Source organism: Oncorhynchus nerka, linkage group LG4, assembly GCF_034236695.1.
Source record: "Oncorhynchus nerka isolate Pitt River linkage group LG4, Oner_Uvic_2.0, whole genome shotgun sequence".
NCBI classification, from domain to species: Eukaryota; Metazoa; Chordata; class Actinopteri; order Salmoniformes; family Salmonidae; genus Oncorhynchus; species Oncorhynchus nerka.
Genome location: NC_088399.1, coordinates 65794774 through 65804325, shown reverse-complemented (window position 1 = coordinate 65804325; position 9552 = coordinate 65794774).

The window sequence follows — 9552 nt, the reverse complement described above, 5'->3', positions numbered from 1 at the left end:
CTGTAAACTCTCCTTCCAGACTCACATTACGCATCTCCAATCCAAAATTAAATCTAGAATATGCTTCTTATTTCGCAACACAGCATCCTTCACTCATGCTGCCAAACATACACCTCGTAAAACTGACTATCCTGCCGATCCTTGACTTTGGCGATGTAATTTACAAAATAGCCTCCAACACTCTACTCAGCAAATTGGATGCAGTCTATCACAGTGCCATCCGTTTTGTCACTAAGGCCCCATATACTACCCACTACTGCGACCTGTATTCTCTCGTTGGCTGGCCCTCGCTTCATATTCGTCGCCAAACCCACTGGCTCCAGGTCATTTATAAATCTTTGCTAGGTAAAGCCCCACCTTATCTCAGCTCACTGGTCACCATAGCAGCATCCACCCGTAGCACGCGCTCCAGCAGGTATATTTCACTGGTCACCCCCAAAGCCAATTCCTCCTTTGGCCACCTTTCCTTCCAGTTCTCTGCTGCCAATGACTGGAACGAATTGCAAAAATCACTGAAGCTGGAGACTCATATCTCCCTCACTAGCTTTAAGCACCAGCTGTCAGAGCAGCTCACAGATCACTGCACATGTACATAGCCCATCTGTAAATAGCCCATCCAACTCCTCATCCCCATAGTGTTATTTATTTATTTTTGCTCCTTTGCACCCCAGTATCTCTACTTGCACATTCTTCTTCTGAACATCTATCACTCCAGTGTTTAATTGCTAAATTGTAATTATTTTGTCACTATGGCCTATTTATTGCCTTACCTCCCTTATCTTACCTCGTTTACACACACTGTACATAGACTTTTTCTATTGTGTCATTGACTGTATGTTTGTTTATTCCATGTGTAACTCTGTGTTGTTGTTTGTGTCGCACTGCTTTGCAAAATCTTGACCAGGTCGCAGTTGTAAATGAGAACTTGTTCTCAACTAGCCTACCTGGTTAAATAAAGGAGAAATAAAAAAAATAAAAAAGTACCATGGTAATTGTCTCTGTAACACACAAATAGAGCTCAGCTGCTTGGATAACAAGCAAGAGATCTCTCCAAAATAAATGTCAATATAATCATCATGAAATCACATATACTGTAGGCCTGAACTTAGTCAATAGGTAGCCCCTGGACTTCAAGTGTTAATCTGTCATTATGACTACCTTGGCTCACTAAATTCTTCCCCACACATAGCCCTAACTGGGGCAGGATTTCCACACCACTCTGAGGGGACAGCCTGATCTGGGGTACGTAGCTGCCTGATTTTGAACTCTTATTTAGAAAATAGAAAATACTCAAATGGCAGAGGATGTTTTGGCTGGCATTCAGAGTCCTCTCCGGGTCTGGCCTCTCAGATGCAGAATGCCCTCCACTTCTCCATAATTGCACAGACCATCCTGATCTTGCAACTATCATGCAGTCACATTGTCAGCGGTGCTTGTTTTCTCACATTCAATACACTCATTTTACTCTGAGGGGAATTAAGGCAGTGAAAACAAGGGATGATGGTATCAATGAAAAGAAAGGGACACAAAACATCGGGGAATCCCGTGGAGCATGTATGCCAGCTTGGCTCGATTGGAAGACTGCCGCTGAGACGACTGAGGTAGTTATTAAGGCGTTCCACTCTCAGCCCTGTCCCCAGAGATCTGGTCGCTGTGGTTACAGGCTTATCGGTGACGCGAATGGTCCCATGGGAGGACATGGTGGCTCAGCGACAGCTTGGTGACAGCTTCAGGTCAAACCTGGCCTGTCCTGAGCGTTATGTAACCCAAATGGCTCATTTGCACAATTACACAAACCGTTATTTCACTCTCACTTCTCATCCAGTCATCTTCCCTGTCACTTAAAGAGGAGGTGCCAATCCGCAAAATGTGTTGCCTGGAAGGCTCCCATACAGGGCCAGGTTGAGTCAGTCGCATGTTGTAAAACGTGTCGCCATGGATACATTGTCCCTGGCCTGTAGTTTTCCTTTAACAGCTCCGCAGGTCATCTTCGGCTGTCAAACCAATGGGAGAGTGAGCATACACTGTGAGGAAGATCGATAGAGAAAGGGAAATGATAAATGCAGATGAACTGATGGAATGAAACTACCTCCACATAATGTGACATTATACTTGTAAACCTTGCTTGAAGATGGCACACACACACATACAGACACACACAATCCACACACACACACATGCACACACACACGCACACACACACCCATGCACAATTCATACACGCACACCCCTCTCTTTTTGTGTGCCACCACCAAGCAAGTACATCGACCAGGTACAAGTAGGGGTATGGTTCGCGCAAACCCGAGCGCCGGGGACAAAAATACCCCATTCTTTCCACTGTTGATCTCTGTCGCCACAGCGATTAGATAGCGATGTTTGCCTGGGAAGATAAGAAGCAGCAGGATCCCAGCGCTGGAACACTTTCATTCAGGATCGGCGATTAGAAAGCGGGTCCCCTTGGGAGGAAGTCCAACCACCACATAAAGGCGTTGAGTGTGCAGCCACCTGCAGAACAGGTGACTCACATCTGCCCAGTGAGATGGGAGTTCTAGGAAGACGACATGCAAGACCGTGGATGGTGATTTATATTGTGCACTGAGGGTTGTGCATCAACAGTACGCATCATGTTACCATCTCGCACGTCTGGGACTGCCGGTGACGTTTGGAAGATCAGATTGCCTGTGAAAGGGTTGAAATTGAAACAGTGCCTGGTGAATGGTATTTGCTGTACTCACAGATCTTCCCTCTCCTGTAACGAAGATCTGCATTTATCAAATACATTTGTCCAAGGTAGTCATAATCTATAAAAACAAATATTTATATACTTTTTGACACACATTTAACCCGTTTTGTTAGGCACTAAACTACTTCCATATACTGTATATTTGCATACATTTTTTAAACTGGTACCGGGATACCTTTTTGCCGTCCTACATGTACGTGGCTGTGAGAGTCATATTAGTTTGTAGCCCAAACTGTTAAGACGCTACAGACAGAAGTTGGCAAATCGGTGGTACCGACTTCAGACGTGTCCCTTGATGCTTCTGGGGGTCGTAGAGCAAATTGGAGAACACCCTGGTGTTCGTGAGGGTCTCATCTTACCATAGAGGGGGCCAATAGTTTGTTGGTCAAACCGTTCGGACGCTACAGACGTTTCCGTGAGAAGACCGATTTTCGGGACGTCTCATGGTCTGACCAACACCGTGTAGAAAGGTGTAGCTCACTGCAGATGCGGATGACGTAGAAACAACGTTGATTCAACCAATGTGTGCCCCGTGGGAAGGCACTAACCTTGAATAGGAAGAAAGAAAGACTTCCTTTCTGAAACCTGGAAGTACTGTCACCGATCCAAAAAACGCCTTTACTTTTCCGGGTCAGTGGTATAGACAGTGCTTCTTGACTACGGTGCACAAGGTTGTGAGTTCACGCCTCGGTCAGGTAGGATTCTCACTCTGTCCGCACACATCTAAACACAGCAACTGGACAATAATGTACTAATGTAAGAAGAAAACTAACGTCGGCTTACAGTGTACTGACCTCAATCAAAAGAGGCACTGTACTAATCCGTCCTTTGCTAGTGCATGGTTGTATAAAACAGGTCTTAATTACACTAACTGCTAAATAGAGGGACAGCGACGAGGGAGGTTTGAGTCTGAAGATAGGAGAAGAAGGATACTTTATTGTCCATTATGTCCTTGCAGGGAACAGAAATGTGAGATCTTGTAGCCTCTATGTCAGTGTACTAGAGCCACTGCTAAGACATCTGGTTCTTTATGGCTCAGGATGTAACTACAAGGATGCTGGTTCAAGCCCTGCATAGCATTGCATTATGTATTTACATTTACATGTTACATTTAAGTCATTTAGCAGACGCTCTTATCCAGAGCGACTTACAAATTGGTGCATTCACCTTATGACATCCAGTGGAACAGTAGTGCATCTAAATCTTTTAGGGGGGTGAGAGGGATTACTTTATCCTATCCTAGGTATTCCTTAAAGAGGTGGGGTTTCAGGTGTCTCCGAAAGGTGGTGATTGACTCCGCTGTCCTGGCGTCGTGAGGGAGTTTGTTCCACCATTGGGGGGCCAGAGCAGCGAACAGTTTTGACTGGGCTGAGCAGGAACTGTACTTCCTCAGTGGTAGGGAGGCGAGCAGGCCAGAGGTGGATGAACGCAGTGCCCTTGTTTGGGTGTAGGGCCTGATCAGAGCCTGGAGGTACTGAGGTGCCGTTCCCCTCACAGCTCCGTAGGCAAGCACCATGGTCTTGTAGCGGATGCGAGCTTCAACTGGAAGCCAGTGGAGAGAGCGGAGGAGCGGGGTGACGTGAGAGAACTTGGGAAGGTTGAACACCAGACGGGCTGCGGCGTTCTGGATGAGTTGTAGGGGTTTAATGGCACAGGCAGGGAGCCCAGCCAACAGCGAGTTGCAGTAATCCAGACGGGAGATGACAAGTGCCTGGATTAGGACCTGCGCCGCTTCCTGTGTGAGGCAGGGTCGTACTCTGCGGATGTTGTAGAGCATGAACCTACAGGAACGGGCCACCGCCTTGATGTTAGTTGAGAACGACAGGGTGTTGTCCAGGATCACGCCAAGGTTCTTAGCGCTCTGGGAGGAGGACACAATGGAGTTGTCAACCGTGATGGCGAGATCATGGAACGGGCAGTCCTTCCCGGGAGGAAGAGCAGCTCCGTCTTGCCGAGGTTCAGCTTGAGGTGGTGATCCGTCATCCACACTGATATGTCTGCCAGACATGCAGAGATGCGATTCGCCACCTGGTCATCAGAAGGGGGAAAGGAGAAGATTAATTGTGTGTCGTCTGCATAGCAATGATAGGAGAGACCATGTGAGGTTATGACAGAGCCAAGTGACTTGGTGTATAGCGAGAATAGGAGAGGGCCTAGAACAGAGCCCTGGGGGACACCAGTGGTGAGAGCACGTGGTGTGGAGACGGATTCTCGCCACGCCACCTGGTAGGAGCGACCTGTGTAAGGGCTATTTGACCAAGAAGGAGAGTGATGGAGTGCTGCATCAGATGACATGGCCTCCACAATCACCCGACCTCAAACCAATTGAGATGATTTGGGATGAGTTGGACCGCAGAGTAAAGGAAAAGCAGCCAACAAGTGCTCAGCATATGTGGGAACTCCTTCGAGACTGTTGGAAAAATATTCCAGGTGAAGCTGGTTGACAGATTGCCACGAGCGTGCAAAGCTGTCATCAAGGCAAAGGGTGGCTACTATGAAGAATCTAAAATATATTTGGATTTGTTTACCACTTTTTTGGTTACTACATGATTCCATATGTGTTATTTCATAGTTTTGATGTCTTCACTATTATTCTACAATGTAGAAAATAGTACAAATAAAGACAAACCCTTGAATGAGTAGGTGTTTACAAACTTTTGACTGGTACAGTGTTTACACACACACAAATATACAAGTGAAATGTGTGTTTGGACACAATAAACACAGAGCGAGAGAGAGAGAGAGAGAGAAGCGTGGGAGGAAAGAAGGTCAAAAGAAAATGTTTTCCGGCAGCATACTTGTTGAGTCTGTTCTTAATGGCATAGTACCCCCTCCGTTCTGTCGTCATGCACTCTACGTGAGTGTAACATACGCACCAGGAGTAGAGAGGGGGCGAGAGGAGGCGAGAGGAAGAACCTGAGAGAAAGAGAGTGAAAAATATGAATGAGCGTAGGAGCAATCAACAGCTGCTGATTCAGACTGATATAAACAAGTAAGAGAGCAGAAGGGGGAATGACACACGCACAACAGCTGCTCCTTATTCATACAAGTGCAAACACTCAAACACAGCCAGTCAAACTGTATGCAACCATGAGAGTAAATGGGCACTTCATAGAAACAGTAAGGATCTCCATCTATATCACCTATACTACAGTGGAGGCTGGTGAGGGGAGGATGGTTCGTATTAATGGCTGGAACAGAGTGAATGGAATGTCATCAAACACATGGAAACCATTTGATACCATTCCACTGATTCCGCTCCAACCACTACTACGAGCCATCCTCCCCAATTAAGGTGCCACCAACCTCCTGTGCTATACTAAAATTCACAGAATTTCCCACTCTCATGCATGATCACATGCAAAACTCAACAGACGCTGGTTGATAGCTACACAAACATGCTTGTCATGCACACAAATACACACATAGACATGAGCAACCCCCCCCCCCCCCCCCCCACACACACACACACAATGCACAGAACCACAGACACATGCATAGGGACCAAAACACAAAAAGGCAAACACAAAACCATTTAGCCAGCCATCAACTGTCCTTATGTTGTTCAAAGTCCCCCAGACATCACATATTGTACCCATACAAAAACATGAACTACTCTCATGGTTGCAGCGTGTTGTCCAGGGTCTTCCTCCAAACACGTTGAACAGGAATTTATACAGTACATCAATGCTCTGCTAACATGTGACAAAAGACATAAAGAATTGTCCGCTATTTGGTTCCTTCAAGTTGTCAAGGCATTCAGTTCTAGCATCACAAAAATTCATACAAACTGTACACACTTGACAAAACACACACAAATGTATACATGCACGCACGCACACACGCATACACACACACACACACAGTAAAGTATACTGACAGTGATTTCACAAAAAGATCTTCAGCCCTATTTCTGGCACACAGATACACTTACATAACTAACGGCTAAGTTCCTGTCTGTTACCTTTAACCTGTTATCTACAGACATCCTTGACTTCCTGACTGCTGGGCGGGTTAGGGTTAGGAGGTTAAATACAGTTCAATGCAGTGCTTATCACCGTCTATTGACAGCTACCTTTCACCTATTGACTGAGAATTCCTGGGCGGAACTCACGCACACACGTCCACATGCATGCACGCACACACGCGCCGTGCACGCTCGCTTTGATATGTTATTCTTTAAATCCGACACTTCTCGTCGTCAAGCCTTGCTCGGACTATGACCGAACCACTATTTGACTATGACCGCATACTATTCTGATGAGTTGGAAGTCACGCCATTCTTGACATTCCTTATCTGATTCTCATAAATGTCAAATAACAGTAGATATGCAGCCGTGTACAATAACCAATTGTATAATTTGTTCTTCATGCATTAACTGAACAGGGGCGTCCTCTGGTGTTGATAAGAGGGACTGCATGAAGTAGACAAATGTTTTCAGTAGAGTATACACTACAGTTCAAAAGTTTGGGGTCCCTTGTTTTTTAAAGAAAAGCACCTTTTTTTTGTCCATTAAATAACATCAAATTGATCAGAAATAGAGTGTAGACATTGTTAATGTTGTAAATAACTATTGTAGCTGGAAACAGATTATTTTTAATGGAATATCTACATAGGTGTACAGAGGCCCATTATCAGCAACCATCACTCCTGTATTCCAATGGCACGTTGTGTTAGCTAATCCAAGTTGATAATTTTAAAAGGCTAATTGATCTTTAGAAAACCCCTTTGCAATTATGTTAGCACAGCTGAAAACTGTTGTCCTGATTAAAGAAGCAATACAACTGGCCTTCTTTAGACTAGCTGAGTATCTGGAGCATCAGCATTTGTGGGTTTGAGTACATGCTCAAAATGGGCAGAAACAGAGAACTATCTTCTGAAACTCGTCAGTCTATTCTTGTTCTGAGAAATGAAGGCTATTCCATGGGAGAAATTGCCAAGAAACTGAAGATCTCGTACAATGCTGTGTACTACTCCCTTCACAGAACAGCGCAAACTGTCTCTAACCAGAATAGAAAGAGGACAAGAACATTAGAGTGTCTAGTTTGAGAAACAGACACCTCACAAATCCTCAACTGGCAGCTTCATTAAATAGTACCCGCAAAACACCAGTCTCAACATCAACAGTGAAGAGGTGACTCCAGGATGCTGGGCTTCTAGGCAGAGTTGCTAAGGAAACAAATCTCAGACTGGCCAATAAAAAGAAAATATTAAGATGGGCAAAAGAACACAGACACTGGACAGAAGAAGATTGGAAAAAAGTGTTATAGACAGACAAATCTAAGTTTGCGGTGTTCGGATCACAAAGAAGAACATTCATGAGATGTAGAAAAAATGAAAAGATGCTGGAGGAGTGCTTCACGTCGTCTGTCAAGCATGGTGGATACAATGTGATGATCTGGGGGTGCTTTGGTGGTGATAAAGTGGGAGATTTGTACAGGGTAAAAGGGATCTTGAAGAAGGAAGGCTATCACTCCATTTTACAACACCATGCCATACCCTGTGGACGGCACTTAATTGGAGCCAATTTCCTCCTTCAACAGGACAATGACCCAAAGCACAGCTCCAATATATGCAAGAACTACTTCAGGAAGAAGCAGTCAGCTGGTATTCTGTTTATAATGGAGTGGCCAACACAGTCACCAGATCTCAACCCTATTGAGCTGTTGTGGGAGCAGCTTGACCGTATGGTGCCCACCAAGCCAATCCAACTTGTGGGAGGTGCTTCAGAAAGCATAGGGTGAAATCTCTTCAGATTACCTCAACAAATTGACAACTAGAATTTCAAAGGTCTGCAAGGCTGTAATTTCTGCAAATGGAGGATTCTTTGACAAAAGCTAAGTTTGAAGGACACAATTATTTCAATTAAAAATCATTATTTATAACCTTGTCAACATCTTGACTAAATTTCCTATTCATTTTGTAACTCATTTCATGTATGTTTTCATGGAAAACCAGGACATTTCTAAGTGACCCCAAACTTTTGAACGGTAGTGTGTGTACATGTATATTCAGCATCAGTTGAGTGTAAAACAAATCATTCTCTGCTCGTTATCATACTATTTCCCTGGTTAGTTTGGGCAAATAGCAGAAGCTCGAAGCTTCTTAGGAGAGTTGTGGGTCTATTAAAAATCTCACTTGTCAACAAAAGACTAGAGCACAGGCTATATTTATTGTAGCATGTGTGCCACCAACACATGAATCTCAACTATACAGTGCTGCAGGCCTATTTTTTTTTTTTTTTTTTTTTAACTCCCTAGTCCTTGCCGATGACAAGCATACCCATAACATGGTGCAGCCACCACCAAGCTTGAAAATATGAAGAGTGGTATTCATTGATGTATTGTGTTTGCCCCGAACATAACACTTTGTATTCAGGACATAAAGTTAATTTTTGAGCCACATTTGTTGCAGTTTTACTTTCGTGCCTTATTGAAAATAGGATGCATGTTTTGGAATATTTTTATTCTGTACAGGCTTCTTTCACTCTGTCATGTAGGTTAGTCCTGTATTGTGGAGTAACTACAATGTTGTTGATCCATCCTCAGTTTTCTCCTATCACAGCCATTAATCTCAGTAACTGTTTTAAAGTCACCATTGGCCTCATGCTTAAATCCCTGAGCGGTTTCCTTCCTCTCCAGCAACGGAGTTAGGAAGGACGCCTGCACTTTGGTAATAACTGGGTCTATTGCTACACCACCCAAAGTGTATTTAATAACTAATTAATAAATAATGCTCAAAGGGCTATTCAATGTCTGTTGTTTTTTTTACCCATCTACCAATAGGTGCCCTTCTTTGTGAGGCATTG